The sequence below is a fragment of the Numida meleagris genome, chromosome 14 (genome assembly GCF_002078875.1).
Source record: "Numida meleagris isolate 19003 breed g44 Domestic line chromosome 14, NumMel1.0, whole genome shotgun sequence".
NCBI lineage: Eukaryota > Metazoa > Chordata > Aves > Galliformes > Numididae > Numida > Numida meleagris.
The window spans coordinates 4,339,009-4,364,368 of record NC_034422.1 but is presented as its reverse complement, the minus strand read 5'-3'; the positions used below and the strand labels follow the sequence as shown (position 1 = coordinate 4,364,368).

The window sequence follows — 25,360 nt, the reverse complement described above, 5'->3', positions numbered from 1 at the left end:
ACTTGGAAGAGCTGGTGGAGTATATACATCTGGTTTGGTTAATATCCCCACATAATTCAGCTACTCTGCTCCTAGGGTTACAGAATGTGATATTCTCTGAGAAGTGGCAACTAGGATTACTTACAGTAGGCACATGCTGGAATGCAGCTTTATTGCTGGGCTACAGATCTGGAGACCTTGTTTTGATTATGCAGAGCACTTGGAGTCCCACGTCACTCTGGAAGCTGTGTATTTGTCTGAGCTGTCTGGACTGCCTCCACAGGATGATAAATCACCCCCTAGATGTTCCCTTCTCTCTATTGCATATAGGGGAAATTCACCTTATTTAGACCAGAAATCTACTTTTCATGTCATATATCTAAAGTTATGAGAGATAAACCTCACCATTTTTCTTCCTTTTTTCCAAATATCTGTCAGCAAACCGGGAGTAACATTTCCAGTCACACTATTGCACGATGAAGACATCATCCATTACTGTTTCACAGGCAATTGTAACGACAGCACTGTAAGAATATAAACAGATAATGAAAGCCAGAGGGTTTTTTTGTTGTCGGTGGTGGTGGTGTTTTTGTTTGTATGTTTTGTTGTTTTTTTTTAATTTCAATAAGAAGTTTTAGGTTTCAGCACTAGTTTTATTTTTCATATCAAGAAGAAATTAAAGGTCCACTGTGAAGTGGAGTTCTAAAAGGAGTTCTATAGAATATCAAAGGCAATAGTACAAAGCAATTTTTCTATTTGGATGAAGAAGTTTGGATGTTTTTGACAAAAACAAAAGAAGAGGATCTGGGTTTACATTCAAATAGTCTCATTTCTATGAAGTTTGACAGGAGCAGCACCAAAACACTCTTATCAGTCATGCTCCATTTCTATATTGGGCAGATGAAAACTTGGCAACTTCAGACACTGCACATCAGAGCTGACTGGATGGAGTACTTATAAATGGAAGAATGTTATATCTGAAAACACAGATTTGACAGAATTGAAGTGCTTCGGACACAGATATCAATCTCTTTAAAACTGGATATAAAAAATATTGGTTGAATGTGGTCAAAACATTTGTTTGTCTTGAAGTATGAATTAAATGTTTTAGGTAGCTATGACTTTTAGATTATATGCTGAATTATACCTGTCAAAATGATACATGAAACGTGTCAGAAAGAGCAAAATAACATTTCAGCAAAGTTAATTGTAAGAGGATCTCTGAGGCTTTCATGAAATCTTGGCATTTTTTTTTTAGTTTGAAACAAACTCAGAATAATAGATGATACTTCCTCAAGGAGCACAAATCCTGTTTCAGAGCCAGGTTTATGCAAAGTATCTGCACAACCATACACCCTGCTGTTATCAATTTATTGTATAAGGGTCACTTCTTGAAGGCTTATCAGAGGGAAAATGTTTCACATTTCAGGGGATCATTTCCTTTGCTCTCCAGCTGACTTGACATTCTGTTGCACTGTGAGGAGGAGCAGGACACAGGACAAGAAAGCCATGGAAAGACAGTGATGATGTGAAGGTGTTTAAGCTTTTGAACTACTCAGATTTCTAAGGAATTGTTGTTTCACTACTGAAAATTACTATAGTATTATGCAAGCAACTCTTAGTGCTACACTTCCACCTTAAATCCACGACATCTCAGGAGGTTTTGGCCACCAGGTGCTACTTTGATTTAAAATGTACGCAGGAGAGATTGAAATGAGTAGAGTATATTATCTCCGCATGCATTAGTCACTGATGAATGTATTAATTGCACATGGAAATCAATGCAAAAGCAGCGTAGCTTTCAACCAAGCCACAGAATTAAATACAGAGCCCATCAAATCTGATAATCCCTCATTGAATCAAGCACATTGCCAAGGCCAGCAAAAATAAGCAGCCTGTGAAATATAACAGAGTAGTAAATCACACACACAGCTGTGTTTCTCAATGTGTGCATTACACTACATGTACTTCATAGCACTTGCCATTAAACATACTCACAACTACTATACTGTCATAAATAAGATGTTTTCCATTAGAAATAGTCAATTTAGAGCAGGGAGGGAATGCTGCTATGGGACTAAAGGAATTAAGGCGCAGTTCTTAGCTTAGTCTCAGAATTTCTGCAAATTACCTAATTTTTCTCTACTTTGGTTCCAAATTTGTTGGATCAAGGTATTTACTTCCCCTATGGAGCTATTCCACTTGGAGAGTTCTTTTCATTCTATTTCAGGAACCGAATGACATATGTCACCAAAAAGGGCCCTTTCAATAATGCAGCTGTCACTACAGATTGTCAGTGATTAATACTGAGTAAAGATTTTGAACATAAAACTTTGGATAGATAGTAATTTCCTATTAAGGAAAATATCAGAGTGGTCAAATTGGGCATCACTCACACATTTCAATGCAGTGCTGCGGTTAGGCACTGATGGACACTGATGGCATCGTCTGGCTGCTCCCTACACCCATTTTGACTTAATATTCTCCCCTTTTTGCTGGTCAGCTACTTACTGCAACCTCCTTCCTCTTCTCTTTTTCCTCAGGTAGCTATTACCTTTGTAACTTGAGCTCACTAGCAAGACTGAAATTACAAAACTACACACATCACAGAGTGAAAGGGATATTTGCAGACAGCTTACTGCATGCTCATCAGTACTTGCTGCTCCTTTTCCTCACCCTTTACCCACTCTGTCTCTTTGGATTTGTAAAGTCTTTGGGTCTGGGATTGATTTTTGCTCTCTAGAAGAAGAGGGGTCAGGGGGAAAAGACCTGTTGTTTACAAGCTCTTAGTCATTTCCACAGTAAGGTGATATCAGGAGTCATAGGTAACTGCTTATCAGGTCCATGCCACATCTAAAACAATGCACAAATTTATTATTTTTTAAAACAATGCACAGCTTTGCCCTTGGTAATTCTGTCTGTTGCATTCTCAAGAGCTCCTTTGATTTATTAGCCCACTGTGTCATTAAAATAATGAATTATATGTGGGCACGTTGCATTTAACATAATAAAAACAGGGACAAGTACATCTGCTAGCTATTAATCAAATATTCACTAATAAAGGTTGATTAACAGCATTTCACATATTAACATCAACAATAAAAAGCATAATAAAACTCCACCAAAATTAAATGATAATAAGTTAATAAAATGTGTTTATCTGAGCATTGGTTAGTGCTTGGGATAGACAGAACTGCAGCCACGCTTTTGTTCAGCGCACAATACCATTTATTTATTGAAACAAACACTTTCATATTTCACAAAGACTTTCAGCTTCCAGAAAAAAGGCCCCCAAGCTGCATACAGCCAAGCACATTTGAAAGCTGGTTTTACACGCAGTCTTTCTGTCCGCCAATCTACTGGCTCAAGAGTTCAAACCAGCGGTGCCATTGATGTGTAATATGCAGCTTGACATTCATACGCCCCCAAGCCAGAGTTTGGCATGACTCTGGGTAACACGCTGGAAGCTGCCCAGCCTTCAGCAGGTGCTACAACTGGAGATTTGACAAATAAGCACCAAAAATCAGAAGCCTTTAAAATGGATATTTAAAACCTTCTTTCTGTTAGGATTTGGAGTTACAAAATCCTGTTCCTATATTTAATATCTGGAAAGAAGGCTGGGAGCCTTTTTCTTTTTACTGAAGCTGAACTGATTGACACAGAGCTAAGCATCATTTCCTTAGATAGGCCCAGCTCCCAGCCGTGACAACAGATTAATACTCTGGAGACTGTGTACCCCACTAAATCCTGCTGAAGTCAGAAAGAAATCCGCATGCTTACAGCGACAGGATTGGTCTCCTTTGTTAAGTATTCACAGTTTCTTTAACTGGTGTTAGGAGAAAACCACGTATTTTCCTAAATTGCCTTTGTACTGATTTTCAGCAAAACAGAAAGAGAATGTGAGCTTAAACATGCAGCATATATTCTGTTGAACATGGTTGAAAAGTATAGTATGTTAATCAACCCAGCTGAAACAATACAAACCAGAAATAAATAAACAGATGTGGGAGTTACAGGAGTTCAGAATCTAAGTTCAGGGAGAAGAAATTAGGGGTTAGACAAAATTACAGAACTAGACAAAACATTACAGAAAAAATAAATGCATCTGGTGTAAATCAGTATTGACTCTGTTAATTTACTCTGATTGAGAATCTGGTCCATACGTCCTGATGTTGGTAGTCAGAAAAAGAACAACCACATTTGTTCTCTGAGTAAAATAATTCCAGATGAAAAAATCTTTCTCCCAATCACTTATCTCATTTGTAGAGCATTCCACGGAGAGTAAATTACTTATCAATCTTTTCCATAGAACAAAGGCAGAGGTAGAGAGTCTCACGTCTGATCTGCTGTAAGTGGCACTGTGTGGCCAAGTAAGCAAGTTATAAATAAGAGTGCAATTAAAATGTCCTTCAAAGTTTTGCAGTACAAAGAAGCACAAACTCGAGAAACTGAAATGATGAACAACATATAAAAACATAAACTGAATGTCTCTTCCAGAGTCTTAACTAACTTCCAAGGACGCAGGTGGGTAGAAGACACTTGATGTGTGACAAGTGGTTACACTGGGTATTGTTCCAGTGGTTAAGTCTCCTTTGGCTGTATTTAGCTGAGGTACTGGGAATAAAAGTCCACAGCAATGAGGGCTTCATGAGACTGAATGAGTATGAAGCCAGACAAAAGCAAACATATCAACAGTATGTTGATTTGAACTTCTGTTTGCTCAGATGAGTACCTGTCCTGCTATCCAGCTACTAATTTCACCCAGATGGTGATGGAGGCATTGAATGAAAATGATACACTAAATTCTTTTCTGAGCTCCCCAAGTTTGTGAACCTTTCAAGAGAATCTAGATGCATTTAAAGTCCTACAAGCTATCTGTGGTTTTCTTTAGCTGTGATCCGTTGTAGGTTTTCCTGGGTTCTAATTGGAATTTATCTGAAATCAGATTTCAGACAATAAAATTCTGTAGAAACCTAAAGTTTTACAACCAAAGTCGCTATATTTTGCACAGTTATTTTATGAATTGAAAACTATAATATTTCTCCATTCTCCCTTTCTATCCACAAAATCTTGGATGAAATTAGAGATCAGTGAAATGTCCAAGCAAAGGAGATGCTGTAATCATACTGGAGGGGTATTACTTGCAACACCTAAGTGAATGCCAAAGCTCCAATAAATCCAATGCCAGCTCCACCAGGAGACAAAAGTAAGAAGCGGAGCTTACCTTGGCATGCAGGAGGTTACAAATACATAATACTTGGGGAAAAAAAGGTTAATGACTTACCTTTCTCACTAACAACTGAATTTCACTTTTAATAATTGTGCTACATTTCTGCTTCCAATTTCTATAAAGTTTCAAAAACCGGAGGTAACTGGTTGTGATTAGATTAAAAAAGTTATTTAATTTTTCTTACTGTAAAAAAGAAACATCTTCACTGCTTCATTTCTAATTCTAAATCTTCAGAGGCCGTGTAACAATCTGACCAAGTATCACTATAAATTGAAGAAATAATTATAATGTACTCTATCAATAAACCAAGAATCTCAGAACGAAGTCTCAGAGCTCCTTTCCACCCATTCATAACAGCGGCTGGAAGGATGAAGAAATAGGATCACATGGAGTGCACCTGGCTGGGTCAGAACCAGAATCCAGGGGTGTGCCCTGTCTTCTGGTGCCTCTGTAAAAGGTCTGAAGCAATATAAAGCTGCTGTGACACCTCCATTCAGATGTGGGGAGCCTTTCCCTATAAAATCAACTGAAAAAAATGTTTCCAGGTATGTGGATGTGGCAGGAGTGGGAAGGCAGTGGTGGAACCCAGCAACACAAAATCTACAGGCAGCACTGTCACTGGCTGGGGTGACTGGAGGAGGTGGCATGGGGAGCCCCGAGTCCCTTCTTTTCAACAGTTCCTCCTAGCCAGACCACCCCAGCCTGGCATTGCCTCTCTGATGCACTGGCAGCAGGATTTTTGCACAGTGAACTGGATTAGGAGCAGCTGACGAAGAGCCTGCCAGAAGAAAGGGAGATTTGGTGGAGAGTGTTGTGAAATGAGCAGCAGGGATCAGCAATTACGGAAATTGGTGCTGTCACTTAAAATACCTCCAGCTATTGCTTCTGCAAACCTTAGAGAATTGAGAAGCTCAGCACAAGATCCCAACCTCCATCTCTAAATCCCTCTCCTTACTTCCTCATCCTCTTTTTTTCCAAATCATCAAGCTGTTGTACATAAACACATGACAAAGTGTGCTCATAGGTTGTAGTGTCATAGATACAAGCAAGAATGATCCAAGGGTTGGAACACCTGCTCTACAAGGACAGGCTGAGAGCTAGGGCTGTGCAGCCTGGAAAAGAGAAGGATCCTGGGAAACGTGGTAGCTCTGAGTACCTGATCGAGCTGTAAGTGTCCCCTGTCACTGCAAGGGAGTTGAACCAGGTGGCCCTTGAAGGTCACTTCCATCTCAAGTAATTCTAAACTTTAAAAATGAGGGGAAAAAAAAAACAAACCAACCAGAGAGATGCCATTAATTGTTGCTAGTAGTTCCTTGATTACCATTGGAATCCTATAGCTTCTATAGCCTACTGAGTCTTTGCAACGTGTTCTCTGAAGTTAAGTAGCTCTCTATGTCTCTGTGGCTAGATATGATCATAGCACTCAAAATTTTTCCTGCCATACATTATGCTCTGTCATCTACACGCTCATTTTTCCTACACCTGAAACACTGTCAGAAAGGTATAGCTCCTGATAGTCTCCAGAGCTAATAAGCAGAGCTCCTGCTAACAGCAAAGTTAATTAAGATATTAAATCAGAACATTTTGACATCTAATGCAAAAAGCTGTGGGTTAAAAACAACAAACACCTCAAAGGTAGTGGTATCCAGCAATGTGCTAGGCATCTGGTCAGTCTGAAACAGCAAAGAAAATCAGTAGTTCCCAGAGCTTCTGTCAGACCCTGAATCTAGTGGGCCAATGCCGTGCCTGCTCTGCTTCAGGAACTGCAGCACCCAGGTGTCTTCAGAAAACAGAGACATCTTCCTCCACCACCAGCTCTACAGCCTCCTTCTCCTCCTCCTCTCTCCCAGTGCCAAGCAAAGACCAACAACTCCCTCCTTGCTCGCTGCTGCTGCTCAGAGCTGTGGCTGCTGGAGAAAGGATTTGTGGTTCTCTTAAAGCAGTGGCTCTCCACTGTTGAAGGGCCATCAGTCAGATGAGAAATGGACATAGGAGTAGCACAAGGCAAAGAATGGATGGTTTTGTGTGACTGCTATACGATGGAGCTTGGCTACAGCTCTGTGTGTTTGCAGGCTGCAGAATATTCACTCAAACCAATGTTTTAACCAGAATGAGGGCAGCAAATGATTGGTGCAACAGATCTATCCTCTGTTTCTGAATTGATAACAAAGATTATTAAATGTCATTTACTTAGAACATATTTACTTGAAGTCTTTTTTGATTTAATTTAATAACCCCTGGTTTTGAGTTATCCAATCGCTCCATGCTACCAAACACACTTTTTTGGTTTTAAATAGTATATTTAATCTAAGCAAATATCCATATTCAGACTACATTGATTGGTGCTCATTACAAGCTATCATTAAAGATTTATGAGAGTATAGATGGGACACTAAACACATATGCATTACTCTAGAACACATTTTCAGACTGTTTTGTGATTATAAATTAGCACCACACTGTGCTGATGATGACAGATTATGTTATAAATTTAAAATAAAATTGGATCACAATTTCTGTTAGAAGCTTTTTCATAACATGCATTGCTCTTTTTCTGTATTCTTAACATATAATTCTCTTTGTCAGCTCTATCTGCAACTTACAAAAAATAAGAGCAATTCTGCTTTCTGGAAATATACAACTGTCAATGGCTGAGAGAATATTTTTGATCAAACACCTGCTATCTAAGCTGAAAGATTTTTTCTGAGTCAGACATACTATTATTCAATTATCTGACATGTCATGTCCTGGAATAAATAGAAAAAATCAGGAGTAGGCTGCTAGCCACTACACTAGAAGTATAAGCAACCATTTTGTTGGCTACAAATCTTACTCTGCCACTCATTAGTACCCAGTGCTAGCTGGGAATGGAAGCTTTTCAAGCCATGTTCCAAACACTCACTGACTGACATCTTTTATATCTTGGATTTAGTCAAAAACCTTGTGTTAGCGTGTCTAAGAGCTGTCAGTACAGCAATGAGCTCTATGCATGACTGGGACTGGGGAACATTGGGAAAGAAATGTCAAGGAAGGGGTAATAGGATGCATTTTCAGCTGTAATTAATATGCCTAGCTCTGTTGTGTGCTAGTGATCTGGTCTGTCTGAAGCACGTCATGGGTTTCCAAGCTCTTGCAACTCTATTGCCCTGAAGTTACTGGTATAATAGAAGTTCTATGACCACGTCCATCAGTTATACAAGCTGCATGATTAATTGTAAATCAAGTTCGTGGCTATCAGTGGTTTCAAGCTTTAATTTAATAAAGAACCTACTATTGAAAAGAGCAGTCTTCCACCAACTCATCTTCACAATGTCCCTATGCATTAAAGACGCCATAGCCTTATTTTGCAGAAGAATAACTGATGTGCTACTAAGAGGCTAGAGGTATACTTAACTGCATCTTGGAGTGGCAGGCTGGGAGCCCAGGCACTCCTGATGGGCACTGGAGTAGGACAGGCTCCTCCCTTGGATGGGTGAGAGCCCTGTAACCAGGTACTTGGCCTGCATTATTATTGCCTTTCTTTTTCCTTTCACTTCTGAGTGAGGTACTCGAAGTTCAGGCATCTCACGCAAGATAAATAAGCAGCTTGCCCAGGGCTCTAGAGAAGGGCTGCAGAGAAGACCTGAATCCAAGCTGCTAAAATGTGACTACTGCCTACTGAACATAGCTGCCCTCCAGCTTCCCTTTGGAGTCTATAGTAAGAGAGAAGCAAGGGAAGCCATTTGCAGTGCACAGCACTGCCCTGATTTTAGAAATTCTGTGCATAACGCTACTTGGTTATGAGCACCATCTATTGGCATGTTAACTACCAACCCACCTACGGACAGAACATCCACTTCAGAGTATCCCATGACATATGCTAATGCCAGAAAAGGAAACGCGAACTCCTCATGCTTGGTGTTGAGCCAAAATGAAACCACCCGTCCTCTTTGTCAGACAGAATTTACCATTACATTTTGTCATGTCTTGTAACAACATTGTTTTAACATACTCCCTTCAGCTGAGTTACTGCAGCACAGTAGCTATTTTGCAGTGACTGTCAAGCTCTTAATGTTACTGCCTGTGATTTGCACCTGGAACTACTGTGTATCATCCCTTCAAAACAGGTAACTCAGATGTGTCAAGAACTGTGCATCAAATTCATCCATAGTGTAACTCAGTGGGAATCCAATGAAATTTGTACCAGAGATGGATTTGGCCCACTGTCTCTTGATTCTTGAAATATTGGGATCAGAGCCTTGCCAGGTATCCCACTGTGTATGAAATGGTTGCATTTGTCAGTGTTCAGACATCCAGTGAAATACTCCCCAGTGTTTGCTCCTTTCCAGAAAGAGAGAAAACACATTCAATAATAAAAGCCTAAACCAAGTACAAGCAACTGCAAATGCAGAAAATGTGACTTGATCAACTGAAATTAACCAAAACCTGACAGACCATTTATGAATGGATTACTTTGTTTCTAATGGTTTTCTATTAATTTTTCCTTCTTGCGTGTAAACAGACTGGGATGCTCCAAAGCCATGTCATGATATTTTTTTGCTTTCCAGGTGAGATATAAAAATGATTAGTATTATTTCCAGTAGGGTCCTAATCATTCAGGAAATAGAGTGCAATGGTAGTTGACATTAAGGCATTTTCCAAGATGGAGTTACATCTCCTATCAATAACACTGCAGCCATCAGCATAATTGTTTAGAATTACACAGTATTTAAGAATCACTTTGCTGAACACCTGCCACCTCCCTGAAACTTTTGTTGTGAAACATAAATGCCAGCCTCCTTGACCTGATTTTCAGTCACACTAGGGTCTCTTGCTTTGTCTAATGTTGGCAAAGTTTATGTGGTTCTCTTTCTGTAATAGTCTTCTCAAAGCTAGCAACAAACAAACAAACAAACAAGCAAACAAAGAAAAAAACCTAAAACCAAACCAACCAACCGAAAAAACCACCACAAAAAACCAAACAAACAACAGAGAAGGTCAACAGAACATTCTTCTGTTTCTTCCCCTGGATCAACAAAACCCTGTAACAAACCCCTACCTACATCCATCCTCCTACTGCAGCGCACTGTTAGCGTGCAGAGCTCCATCAACTATCGTAATGACAATGCTGGCGCACGCACAGCCAGAAGACATGGAGGTTAAAATGGTACCACGTGAAGCATGCCTTGGGTTGGGCAAGTTTCCGAAGAAAAGTGAGTTTAACACATCTGGTGTAAGATGTCTTTCAGTCTTACTCTCAACATATATACAAGGAGACATATGGCAAAAGTATTTCTCTTCTAAAGAAAAGAGAGTTTTCTTTTTAGAATTCTTAGAAGAAAAAGAACTTTTTTAAACCATATGTCTCCACTGTGTATATGTTGGGTTTGGAAGTGTGTGGTAGCTCAGATGAGGAAAGGGCACATGTTAAAAGCTGTTCTCTTTTCTCTGTTCAAGAAAATAAGAAGAAATAAATAGCAGTTGCTCCAACAGACACTAAAGTCAAAGTAATACCTAACACTGATTACAGTAGTAATCAAGTCAGAGCCACACTGTTCCTCAGTGTAATTATTTGCTTCCTTTTCTAAAATTAAGCACAGTGGTTGACAGCATACTGTTTTGTGGTACTGCACACACTGTGCTACAAAGAGACTATCAGTTATGCAAGTAAAAGGGATTCGGCAGAAACGAAGCATGACGAATTAAGAGAAACAACCAAGGTAGGTATCATTATAAAAGTCATACCAGTGATTTAAGCAACTTTAAAACACCCATGAAAATCTAGAATGTTGTAAATTAAACAAAAATTACAGATTTCCTAAAAAATTGCATTAAATGTTTTGAGTGAACCTGTCATTCTTGGTGACATGATTATAATTTCTCAGATACTCAACATTTTCTTTTTATTATTCTACAGTACACACAATCTAGCACAGTACTGCACTAAGGATAGTTGCAGTAATAGCTATTTGCTTCTACTACTACTTGAATGATTATTTAAAGAACCACACCTATCTAAATACAGCATTATTGATTATTGTAATTAAATAGCCATTTAAATAATCAGCAATTCTTAATTTCTTACACTTTTCTCTTATAAAATCTGCTCACAATGAACCTCTACAGTTTAATTTAATTATAAAACATTCAAATTCCCCAGGAAAACAGACTTTTTTTCCACATAAAACCAATCACTTTTCCATTGTAAAAGTCAGAACAAGACAAATTTCATTCAGTCACATGGCTCTGAAATTTAAACACTACCCTGTAGCATTTTTACTTAAATAGTGGACAAGAAGAAATACAGAAAAAAAAAAAAAACATAAAGAAAAATGAAATGTAGATACGAGTTTTGCCAAGCCCCACAGAAGAACTGAGTAGCTGTGCTGGGTTCTGAGGATGACCAATGCTAAACACAAGCACTCTTCTTTCCTTCACTTGAAATGGAATTTTTCCACGTCAAGTTTTGCCCTATGGAATAGCCCCCATTACTCCTGTTTGGCATCAATTGGAAAGTCCTGCAAATCTTTTTTTTTTTTAATCTTATTTTCAGACTACCGGAATACTTTATTTAAGTTATAGCTTTTCCATCAATGAAATCAAAGGGCTTGGGTGCAAACGTTCCACAGGCTTTTTACCATTAGGCAGGTTAACAGAAGTAGTGAGAGGAAAATCGAAACCTGTAAAGTCTGGAGGGGAAAAATAAGTGAAGAATAATTCAGGGAAGAGATTGGAAAGCATATATATGGGAAGGGAAAATAAAGGATGTAATGTAAATGTTATTCTGGTTTTTGTTCACAGCTCCTAAGTAATTTCTCCTGCTTATGATCCGAATGATATTGCCCGTGCCCTTAAAAAGCAAATTACCATTTACAGGCTTCTTTCTGTGGCTGTAATCATTTATACCCCTTTCAAAACTGCTGCTGGGACTGTCAGTTAAACAACAAAAAATAGTAGCAAACTATTATCAATTTCTTTGTCATTTCCCACTGCCTGTTCTGAGTCCCCATCATCCAGGTTGAAAAGAAGCTCCTGGCACAAGGGTCTATCAAAACAGCTTCAAATGTCTGCAAAATATGAAGTCAGAAAAATATGTTGGTTTTTTTTTCTAGCATTTTTTATTAAAGATACTTAACACGAACCCCCTGGAGCTCTTCTGGCAGCTGGCTGATGGATCTGCATACCTGGCACCTGAGGGTAGGAAGGGAAGTGAATGTCATGCTCTCACAAGTAGAGGACACAGAAGACTCTGAGCACCCAGCTAGTGCTGAATGAAGCCTTTCTCCCCCTACTGCATAATGAATGCAGCAGGATAGGGATCCAATGCCTTGCAAACAACAATGAAGAGAGCCAAATAGATAAATAATTTTTCATGTTGGTCCCAGGTCACGTTTACTGCTATTGTTTTGCAGAACATAATAAATAGACACATTTAGGACAGCATCCTTTCCCTGCACTGCTCAGAAATGTCTGGCAACATCTGAAATTTACATCCAGGAAGCTGTCTACCAGAAAGAGAACTGTAGCAGTGAGAGAAGAGGGGACATAGAGGGATGTTTCAGCTGAGGATTTTTTTTTAATTAATACGTTGATTTCTACTTCCCCCAAGGTGACTTCTTTGCTTCCCTGTGACTTGTTGGTAGCCTGTTTTGTTGCATTGGTCAGATTCCTAATGCTGCTCTGATTTACCGTGTATATTAAAGCCAGCAACAAAGAGTTCTGCCACGTCCTAATGTAGGCTTAATAAACCTTATTTACACCAAATGGGCACCAAAAGACTCTAACCATTCATATTTGTATAGGGCTTCAACATCATCAGGAGAAACACAGCAGAGAATATAATAATCAAAGAAATTACTATATGCTACCATTCCAGTATGGGTTGCAATAAGAAATACACAGAGGGGTCTTCGCAAAGGCTAATTTTAGGCACGGAAGACTGGTCTCTGTAAGCACTTTCTGTAATCAATAGAAAGAGACAGGTACCTTCAGAGGGCAATTCAGAGCAGGAGCTAATTTAAGTGCTCTGAATTGCACTCTTGAAATCCCCATCTCTCAGTGTTTTATATATCGGAGCCTAGGGAGATATACCTCGAATATTGACACAGAAAGAGCAGGAGAGACTTAAATCTTCAGTGTTTTGTAAAAGAGTCATGACACTTGTAAACTGGGGGCATGTCAATGCTGCAAAATAAGACAAAGTGCAGAGAGGCCCAATTTAGCACTGACTTGGCCTGGCAAGTCCACAAAGCACAGTAACAAGCAGGTGTAGAGGCAACAGAGCCTGGCCAGAATGGGTTTGTCTCTCACCAGGCTCCGGGCCAGCAGCTCCGCTGCTCTGGGTGCAGCCTGGCCCATGCAAGGCCACCCGCTGTGAGCTAGGGCAGTAGAGAGAAGTGCTGGAGAGCAGAAGTGCTGGGGATTCTCCTAGCACGACACAAGGGTGATTTGGAACAGATGAGCAAACAGGGAAAGTAGGGCACGTCAGATGCATGCGTTGTGTGGGATGATACCTATTCATGTTTACTTTTAAACAAAAGACCTGCTGACAACTTTCAGCAAACTTTTCTTACTCTTGATGCACAAAACAAAATAAATACATATTCAAAAACATTAATGAAGTTCTGCGCAAACTCTACTCTTCTTTGGCAGAGATATTATTTTTGAGTTGTGACAGCAATAGGGCTACTGCATCTCTTCAGGAAGGACTATGTTCATTTTTGTGGAAACATTATAGGGTATGAATCAGCAAGTCAAATCCATCCAGCAGGTAAAGCAGCTGGAACGAGAGAATTTCCACTTCTGAACTCCAGACAGCCATCCTACAGCCTATCCTTCCAAGCCAGCCTCTTCCATTTAATTCATGTTTGTTACCTGTGCCTCAAGGGCAGCAAACAAAGCCACTCAGAAAGCTGTGTTGTTTCTGGACCCACACTTCCCTGCTATGGCAAGTAAGTTACTTCATGGCCATATTATTACCCATTAGGAGGGGAACTGAGGGGAAAAGAAAGGAGCAGCCTTTTCCCAGTCTTTTGCCATTGCCTGTCCCTGACTTGCAACAAGGGGATCGAATGAGGAGCTACTCATATCTAGCAGATGATGGCTACTTGAGATATCTTCTTCCTAAAAACTCTCTTGAAGATATTCATTACTTACCTGATGCTGGAATGAGCAGCAGGAAAGAGAAACAGGAGCAGAGTTACTTACAGACTCTCAGAAAAAAAAACAACAACCATGAACAGAGAGGATGGAAAGGAAATCAATATGTGTGATTGCTCTTCTCCATCCACTGTAACGTGTTGGTGAGGGACATGATTCATCTCTGCTGGTGAAAATTGGATTATAAGTGTTGTTGAAGCAGAAAGGGAATTTTGGAAGGAAAATACGCTCCTGCATTCGTGGCTGAGCAGTCTGCAGTGAGACTTTTAATTGGGTATATGACAAATCCTGTAATAGAAGAGCAGCCCTGGCTAGAACCCTGAGGAGCAGAAGTCAGCAGTTGTCCCGTTTCCTTGGCTTCAGACTCTGGACTTCCTTTACAGACAACTTTGCATTCCTTGGGCTTTCTGTATTGCTCCCTGTGAATCCTGAGGTGGGAAAGGCACACTGTGCAGAGTGCAGGAGAAGCTTTGACACAGCAATACTCCCCTTTTGATTCCCACAGAACAGCAGAAGGCAGGTATTAATATAAATGTGTTCCATTTGCTTAGCTTGTTCCATTCAACAATGCTAAGTAGCTCTGGAAATACTTCAAAAGACAGGCTTACACTGTGCCTGAGGACTAAGATGAAGCAGCAAGGGCATGCCAAATGAGGAGTTCCTTAGCTGACCACAATGATTTTAGCTTTTAATGATTTTAGGGTTTTTTTTTCTCATAGACACATAAATATAAATGACCACACACTCTGCAGACGGATGGAAGTAACAGATTTAGTTATGTTGCTTGACTTATATTCTTCTTAGTTAAAGGTGAGAACAGGCAAGCCAGGTTTTATTTAGATAATTAAGACCAAAGATAGGAAAGGAATGTCAGAAAATCTATTTCTTATTGCATTCAGAAAGAACAATGACTAGTTAGACAATTAGGCAACCTCACTAAAGGCAAGGTGAGCATTTCACTGTGCTTCCTTCGTCATCTCTGTCATTGAGGTACTGTACGATCTTAGGCAAGAAACTGCTTGTCCAGCTTGCCTCTCCCCGGGATGGAGTTAGACATTGCCCAGGTACAGCATGGAAAGGAAACTGCACTGACAGCAGTTCCACTTCCAGCAGTCACAGAGGAGATGTTAAAAACCTCCCCAAATGGCTCTTTTCAACACTGTTGGAGAACTGCCTTTTGGCAATCCAGTGCAAACCAAGCAAAACCACAAGCCATTAAAAAATTAGAGTGTCAGCTTCTTCATCTCAGGCAGCAGTTTTGTCTTCAAGCAGCTCCAGAGGGCAGGTAGGAGCCCCTGGGACCCCTGGGCTGCCAGAATATGCCAGGCTGCTCCTTCCAAGGGGAAAGGAGCAACTGCATTGTCCCTGTTGTCATGGAAGTTATTCCTACTCTGAAGTAGTCTAGACAAAAATAAATTTTCTGCAGCTCTACATAGTCGTAATAATCAATATTTAAAGGGTTGTGGAACATTATAATGAAGGGGTTTGATTTCAGTCCCTGACAACTAGAGAGGTAACCTGATTTAATAAGGGAATGCAGCAGCAGCCATGCGTCTGAGCCACTGTGGCTAATTCCAAAGACCGCATAGTGATAAAGGAACAATAATGACTGGAGACTAATAAAAACAAAATCAGTTAGGGCTTAATCATCAGCAGAAGGATAGGAATTGAGTGTTAGAAAACATCTTCTGTTTAGAGAGTTAAGCTGTTATGCAGACTGACGCATAATTTGCTGTCACTGTTTTATTGTCATGCAATATATATTGTAGAGTAATCATTTTAATCTGCATGCAGATTATTAATTAGTGAAATAATAATTTAGCTCTAAGTGAAAGCACAGACAGGAAGAGGAAGCAGCTGGCTATTTCTCCAACCTTCTCTATTTCAAAAGCATTTCCATAATGACCCAGCTGCTGTTCAGGGACACAAATATGACACAAATTTTATGCTAACTTTGTTGCAGAAAATCTGTTATGAGTAAGGCTGCATTTACAGTATGTACTTACATGATGAGATACATATATATCCCTGGTGTCAGGCTAATCAACTGTAGTTTACCATTAATTTCAGGACACCTATTGCTGAGATGTGGCTTTCACCCACCAGCCAAACTTCTTACACGAAGTGGAGGTGTGAGAGCAGTGCAGGTGGGCATGCCAGAGCCCGTCCAAGCAGTGACAATAAAAAGGACAAGCAGGGCAGCATCTGTTTCATGTGCCCCTGGGAACTGCATAGTGTTTTACTGCTACAGTTACCTGCTGACTGGTATTTGTCTTTTGGGTCTAACTCCAAAGCGCTCCATAGCTGTGTCCTAGTAAATGTATACATACATACACATACACATACTGACAGAGGAGGTGCTTCGTTATATCTCTTGCATCCTTGAGAATCTCAGTAACTCTGCAGTTCGGTCTCCACAGTGTTTGCTTCCACTTCTGCAGATACCTCAGCAATTGCTGGGGGTTGAATTCAGGGTGTGAAATACACAGAGCATGCCCGTGGCTCCTCTCTTTCTCTGAATTTCACTAGAGAAGCTGCGATTCAAAGAGTTGTGGTGACATTTGGAAGACAGCATGGAAAATCAATCTAATGCACTACTCCAACTGGGTAGGAGTTTGGCCATTTTTCTAGCAATTCCCTTCATGGAACAAGGGTGCAAGCAAAACCATCATGTACAGGGCAATCTGCAATGTCAGTTACTTTTAATTACTTCTTATTCAACTATGCTGAACAAACGTGTATGTCCAGCTACAAAGGTGGGACTGCACAGCCAAACCTGCCTTTTCTTTCTCCACTGTGGCTCTCACATTTTCTCCTGCAGTAAACCTGCAGCCTTGCTCAAATCAAGGCAGACAGCTGTGGACAGCTGTAAGCAGCAAGGTAATTAGGGGATTTACTGACTTTGGTGGAAGCAAGAAGAAATGAAAACAGAATATGAATATATGTAGGAAAATCAATGCAAGATATGCAGTGGGGTTTACAATGGCTTAAAGAAAGGATTTTCATAGCTTTCAATGTCTTAGTAAGCTTTTGTTTTCACCTGATTCAATACTATGATTTATTTTGATGGGGAGAAACAAGTAATCCCAGAGACTGTTGCTGTATCTCAGTCTGGAATTTCTGAGGAATGTTTGACTTCAAGAAGCCACTCTGCTCTATTGCTGAGAGCTGTGTCTGGCTGGCACTTAGTAATAAGACTTCTTTTAATCTACTCGTTCCAAAGAAGGTTTAGATTAAAAAATAATAAAAAAAAGTTTCTTGAGACCTCCTAAATTGTACAGCTTGTGAATATGCCTCCCATCAAAGCTTTATATTTTCTCCATCCAAGTAGGCTGTGATTATGAGGGCTCTAGATATCTTTGAAAACTGCAGTGTACACCTACGCTCAGCCAGCACTTTTCTAATTATATCAGCAAGTCTTTGAATTATTGCTGGTTAAACTCTGTATAAACACCTCCAAATAGAGGTGATCGGGGATTGTACTCCACCCTCATTAGACAGCCTGCACAAAGCAGCCAAGTTTTGTCAGTCTAAAAATAAAAGCATTGCTTTGCTTGCTAAGGGAGACTTATTAGCAGACTACAGAGCTCTCCCACTTCAGGGCAGTGCAGCAGCAATTGAGAGGAAGAACTGAAAGTTGTTAACAGCCAAAGTTTGGTTTTAACCTCTATGAAATAAAGGAAGGTCTCACACTGCTGCCTAGGGTGTAAGTGTCCAGGAAACCAAGGTACCCTGGAAGCTGCTCTCCTTCATAGTAGAGCAGTCATTTTCAAATTCAGGTCCTACAACTCCTGTTCAAAGAACTGTCATTATTTAATGCAGAGTCTTTTCTGTTTTCAAGGAGCTAGTCTAAAAATAAAAGCAAAACCACAATAGACTATGTCTTATTCTTTCCAGCTTTCTCTAATTGATTAACGTTTAATGAGTCTTTAGCTTTTCACGTACTTACATATAGGTGGGAATTAACCCAGCATTTTCAGAGAATGCGACTCAGTGCAGCACATTTGGTTCTGAACACAATTATCAGAGCAGTTCTCTTTTTAAAGACAGCATAGGCGGGCTCCTGAAGTGTATCTTACATGGCTGCGCTTTGCCCAGAAAAACACCCCAGCACATCAGCAACGTGTGACCAGGTGTGCCGAGCCGTGTCTGTGCGCAGACTGTCAATGAATATGGATCACACAAAGTGGGAGCTCGCTCTGATCCAATGCAGTCACGACCATCTCACTGCCAGTCTTCTGCTTGCTTTCCTCCAGCATACAAATACATTCATCACTTGGATTTATGCCTTTTCAGCTGGTTGCTCACCTTTCACAGTAAGCTTATAACATGTCTGTTGAGTTCAGTGATATTCACTCTTTTATGGTTCATTTCCCCCCTAGGTGATACCGTCTGAGACTTGATTGCCTGCTTCCAGTCAGCCCCCAGCACGGCAGTTTCTGTGACACTGCCCCACATCTCCAGTAATTGCAGTGGGCTGTGAGAGCACCCAGCGCAATACAACACGGTTTCACAGCAGTGCGTGCCTTTCTTCCCTGCAGGCTTCCACTTCTGAGCCTGACCTCAGCCGCCAGCCCCCTGCCTCCCTGCCTCTCCCCACAGGAAAGCACACAGGGATGACTGTGCAGCGAGAGATCAGGAGCGGCATTCATACATGTCAGGATGCCGCCCAGGATGTTGTATCTTGTGCTATCACACACGTGCAGTGAAACTCCCAGATTCAAGCTCTTTAGAAGAGCATAAGTTACTCTAAACCCACACATTTAAAATTTATAGATAAAGCCGATCGTGTAACTGTCATACTCAGAAATTAGCAAAGTTCCATTAATGTTCCTCTAACTTATCAGGGGAGTAGATGGAATATTTGAACATGTCTGAAAATACGACAGCTAAGTGCAATAGATCACAGATGCACCTTTCTAAGCCATACATAAATTCCACCACTGTTTCAAACAAGAAGATAAATAAGCTACACCATCAGATTTTTTTCTGGCAATTCTCCTTACCTAGGATGATATGTAGAGAGAGCTTCTTCGCCTACAGAATTTTAAGAAGGGTTTCAGACAAAGGCCCACATAGTGCAAATAGTCTTTATGCAGAGCTTCTAGTGGCTTCCTTCTGGGTATGAGCACAGTGCTGCTGCTGCACCATGCTGCTCACACACAGTTAAGGAGCAGTGGCTTCAGTGGGGTTAGGAATTAGTTTACGGGTTGGTATAAAAATGCCATTTGCTGCTGAAATGTATCCACACATCAGGATGAGGAACATCAAAATACTCCGATAATTTAGGTCAAATCAGACCATACTTTCAGACATCCAAGTATGCCTTTATTTGCAAACTTGCATGCCTCAAGGAATTATTTTCAGGCCAAGGGTATACTGCTTACCTATGATGAGGGTGTCTATGCAAATGAAAGTAGTGTTTGCACAAGGCATTTGAGAAAATGAATATATATGAGACTTGGAATCCTGCAGCAAGGAGTCCCTGAAACTACCCACCCTCTGAATAAGCTGCAGTTTGCTTCTACTTAGGACAGAAAATGGCTACATAAAGAAGATTAATGATGTGAAAAGAATATACTATGAGAGAGGAGTGTTGGTATATAAAAACATGTTGAGAAGAAAGCTAAAAATGCATTCTTATTAACCCAGAAAATAATCTTGGTCTGCTGGCTGAACTAAATGTAGGTACAACAGCTTCTCAATTAGGTACCTACTCATCTATCCAAATCTATGGAAAATCCTTTCAGCTGGATCGTTAGTACACGTTCATGAGCTCATCAGAGAGGTGTGGAGCTGAAATCTATGTTTCTTTATTCTCCCGTAAAACAAAAGAAACCCACCTAGTGACAGTTCTCCTCAAGAGCTGCATATAACTCGAGCACAGACAGCAAAAATGGGTTCAGAGAGGAGACAACAATCCGCCATGCAAAGTTTCTGTCTGGCTTTAAATCTTCACACCAAATTCTGTTCCTCTGCTGACCCCTATTTGCTGTGCTAGAACGCCTGCACTCTTCTCTGCAACACGACAAAGCCCATCTCAGCGGCCCCACGGATTGCAAACCATAATCATCCTGAAACAGGAAGGGCTGGAAGCATCACAGGAAAGGGATGACTTGATATTCCCTCATTTTTTTCCCTTTGCACTTTTTATGCTTGCTGACAAATTATCCTTTGTCTCTTCGTTTCACAAATTAGTGCATATAATAGCACACTGGCAATGTTGCTCTCCCAGGCAACTGTATTGTTGGGAGCCACTAAGTTTTCCTCAAACTGCACGGACAGCTGTTCTGGAAATGGCAGAAAAAGAATTCTGCTTGGGAAGCTGAAAAGGTTTAAGCTGCTGAGAAAATGAGGACCCAAGCTGATATAGAGATTTAGGGGCTATTGTTTCTAATCTCTCATTCTCTCTCTCCATGAATGCTTCTTCCTACACAGAGTTGCCATAGTTTCAGATTTCTGTGGTTCCCTGGCTGCTGGTTACTAGGATGTTTTTATATGCCATGATGATTTTATGATGTGTACAGTGTATGAATTTGCTTTCACACTGTATACAGCAATACACCTGACATTCTAAAACAGCTGTAATTATTCTTTACTTTTGAAATCATCTCTTTTGCTGTTCTTTTCCAACTTGAAACCATAAAATGGATTTCAAATTCCTTTTTGTTTAATTCAACATCTAGTTTCAAAAATCTATTTGAAAACTACAACTTAAAGGAAGAAGTAATTAGCTTTATCCAATCATTCTCCAGTGCTGCATACTAGAGGGAGCTAGCGGTTAACACTAAGTATGGACAGTTCTGTGCTGTCAGGAGGAAAACTGCTGCTGGGATCTCTAGAGCAAACTTCTTTTCCTCTGATTGATCCATGTGATCTGCACAGATGCTTAATTATTGTTATTTTCTTCATTTTACGGTGCATAATAAACATGAAACTAATAACAGATCTTTATGAGTTATATGATTTTTAGCAATTAAACTTCCAGTCTTGAAAGCGCTAAAACACAAGATTTGAAAGGTCTTTCTAATCTCCTTTTCCTTTCAGCATCTTCCACATTTGGATCATCGTGCTTAATTGGGCTCTGTTACGGTACGCTTGTTTCTCTCTCTCCTTTACCCAGATCTACATGGCTGCCTACAATAATTTTTGCCTCTTCATTGTATCCCTAACCAATTATTCTTTCCAACTCTCTTTATTCAGGTTGCCAGTCCTCCTTTCTTTCTGTCTGGTCTTGGCAAGATCTCTTTGCACTTCTTTCCCAACAAGGCCAGGTTTTAGCTTTATCTCTGCCTCATTTACTTTGCAGCTGCTTTGTTCTCATGCCCAGGCTATTTAGCAACATGTCCTGTGGAAATGTAAAAAAATCTTCCCAACAACCAAACATCTAGTCCCCTTAATGTATTTGCATCAGATGCCAGTGCTGCTGCTTGAATCAGATTTCCAGATATTTTCACTAATCTCTTTCATCCCCTAAGAAAAAAAGCAAAACAAAACAAAAATCCATGCCTTAAAAAAGTTCGGAATGGAAGCACTCGGCTCTGGAGAGCTATGTATGATTACTGATGGTTGAGAATGCGGCAGCCAGCAGCAACTGCTCTGTCTGGAAGCAGGATGTGCTCCACCATGAATCTTTTTTTTTCCCCCTTGATTTTTTTCTTTCTGTAGGTTAATATTATCCACCAGCCACTCTTTCTAGATGTAGAACTACGCTACGTGTTGATAAAAGATCTCAGGACAACATTCTAATGAAAGCAGTCGTGCTATTTTAATGGATTGTAATGCTTCATGCCATGAGCTGAAGCCCAGCTAAGAGATAGGGAACTCTACCCTACTGGACTGCAAGGAAACGATCTTTCGTGTTGACACTGCTGCTCATGATTGCAGTGTGAGCGAGTGAAATGCTCAAATACCCAGAGGTGCATTTAAATATCCAGAGCAAAAACCTTTCTGCTTGACTGATAGAACAGTTGTTGAAATGCATTTATATTCGTTTTATTTATCTATTGTTTTGGGGATTTGGGTTTGTCTTTTTTTTTAAACTGGCTGCCTATAAGATCTGCTGATGCCTTCCCATGATATTACAGTCAGTAGCTGTTGTTCTCTTAGGAAAGAAATAGCTGGTTGGTCATTACTGTATGCACAATTTTATCATTTTACACAAAGGATTTGTCACTAATAGAAAATGCTTAAGGGCCACTAACCAGTAGTATGAAGATAAATTACCTCTGCTTAGTATCAGTGTGAATGCCAGTCTTTCTACAGCCTGATGTCACAAGTTTACCCCTGAATTGTGCGACTGAGATCCGCAGAGTGAAGGAACCCACAGGATGGTAAAGGAAGGCATTGTATGTTTATAAAGACTGATTTTACTCTAGAGATAAATCTGCAGTGCATCACTGCCTTATTATATCCTTTCCTTACAAATGGAAATTATTGAATTTCTTTTGCCTCATTTAATTCTTTTTAATCCTTTCTCTTCTTGCCTTCTGGTGATTGCTTTTGCTTACTAATTGTCCAAGGCTGACATCCAATATACTCCAATGCTCACAAAGCTACATGTGCTTCCAAAAGGCTGCTATCGAAGGAAACCTTCATTCTGGCTAAATGTTTTTCTTTTCTCCTTCTGTGATGCTGACAGGCCTGGGCCATTATCTTGGCTTATTTTATGGGGAGCAAAAACTGATTTAAGATTTGCTTGCTTTGAACTATTTTGTAGAATTTCAAGACAGGCAGGTATAAATCCCAGTCTCAAACAAAATAACTTCCAACTGTCAACACCTAGACTCAGTGTAAATCTGGAGTACTGTGGTCTGATCCCACACAGAGTACTCTGTTCCAGAATTTATGTTGATCCAGCCACAAGCAGTGCCATATAATACTACTCGTATGAACGGAGTCATTTGTGGGAATACCTATTTCCAGCACTGTCCCTCAGTATCACTGATTGAGCTGGTATTTCAGCTCAGGATGTTGTCCATCATGCATTAACCTCCTGCATAAGAAACATAAAGCATGGCCACAGTGAACGCATTTCTTCTGTGCTATACCTCACTTCAGCCCATCAAAGCAACACGTTTAGATGAATCAGGCTGAGAACTCAGTTTGATTGTGAATTTGATTATGAACCACAATGCCTAGATATGCATTATAAACACAAGTCGTAAAGGGAAGCCCACTTATGAAATACATGGATTATTATCATTTTAAAGCCGTAGCAGTGCACCATGCAGCAGATGGTGTCAAAATCTGAGTGTGAGATAAAATATAGAATTATAAAAAATGCTATTAATGCAATTAATTAATTTTGTTTCTTTGTGCAATGTTTGAAAAAACAAGACAGGACATTAATATAAAAGACATCCTTGAGGAGACAAATTAATCAGCATTATGATGCACCAAGTGATTAAGATAAAATACAGGGAGGCATAATGAAAATGTCAACATTAGTGAAGTTTAAATTTCTCACCTCAACACAAAATGTTACTACAAATGTTAATGTACAAATTGTATTTTATTTCAAGGACTTGCCATCCAGACCTAAATCTTTCAAAAAGATTTAGTTTTCCTCTCCCACTTTTCTTTTTTCCTTTTAAAATTTTTTCCTGTGTTCAGAAATTAATAGTTTCATTTTAAGAAACAGCCATACAAATGGAGGTCTGATGCACAGCCCTTTGAAGCCAGAAGGCAGATTATCTTTGACTTCCGTGAGCTGCTTTATCAGATGTTAAAAGCTGAGTTCAGAAAGGAATGGGGTTTCATGAAGACCAAAGGGAGTCAAGTGCATTTCTTCTTCCTTGACTTGAAACAGTGTGCTAAATCAAGGACCAAAACTTGAACAAACCAAAGTCTTAGCCAAATTTTGCTCTAAATTCTAAAGCCCATGTACAGAGCCCCTTTATTATCTCGGCTAGCAATTCCTAGGTTAAGGCATGGACTGTAAAGTATGTTTGTGGGGGTGTCTCAAGAGCTCATACCTTTCAGAGGTGTTGGAGTATAATGGTACTCAGGGTTTTTGGATCTCTGACCAGTCTGTGCATTGTCTAAAACCATCAAGGGACAGAAAGGAATGCAATAGAACATAATACAGAGTCTCTTTTGATAAGTAAGCAAGGCCTCAGAGACAGATATTATCCTGTCTTAGCACATAAAATAAACAATGCACTGAGATGTCTTGCTTCATAATGGGAAAGTATGCACATGGTAAGTTTCTGAACCCCAGAGAAAAAGATAAACATATCAAGACAGATAAGAATCTAAGGTGGCATATTATTTTAATGGAGACAGTAGCAAAAAAAAAAAAGAAGAAAAAGAAAAGAAAAGAAAAGAAAAGAAAAGAAAAGAAAAGAAAAGAAAAGAAAAGAAAAGAAAAGAAAAGAAAAGAAAAGAAAAGAAAAGAAAAGAGAAAAAGATAAACTAATCTCCATGCTTAGTCTGGGCCTTGTGGGTGTTGATTTTCATTAAACCACTAAGATGTTATTGATGTTCTCCCCCAAACAATACTGAACATTTGGCTGCTGCATAATTGGCAAAAACTGCAGTAGATTAAGCACCAGGCTACTGCTTGTCTTTGGCAAATTGCCATGTAATAGCAAAGGAGCAATGCACTCTGAAGCAGCAGACTTCTTCAGGAATCTGATAACAGAGAAAAGAAGGACTGCCTGTCATGCTGTTAAGTATTTTCAAGCTCTCTCGTGTCTGATTTTCCAACAGGAACATTCTTGTGGTGGAGTTTTATTTGCATGTAATAGACAGGTAATGTCGAGAAGAAATTTTGTATCTCAGATGTAGCTTAGCTGCATACAGTATATTGTTACTGTACCTAGCAATTAGTGGGGATATGCTGCAATTACTACTGCCTTTTGTCATTGCTTCTTTGTTATTTCATCAAGCACAAGATTTATATGCAGGACCAACTTCTGCTTTGAGTTACACAATTTTAAAAAGAGAGGAAAAAACAAGCAGCAGCCAAACTACTGAATATCAGACAAGTGTGGCTGTTTTCAAGCCTCC

The 25,360-nt window shown here is 39.9% G+C and overlaps 1 long non-coding RNA gene across 1 annotated transcript in view; it reads right to left on the bottom strand.

Moving 5' to 3' along the window:
- Positions 1 to 25,360, bottom strand: part of LOC110406366 — a 283,084-nt gene that overhangs the window by 153,899 nt on the left and 103,825 nt on the right. Inside the window, exon 3 of the long non-coding RNA XR_002443444.1 lies at positions 385 to 503. This is a non-coding gene — a long non-coding RNA (uncharacterized LOC110406366). The remainder of the gene's footprint in view (positions 1 to 384; positions 504 to 25,360) is intronic.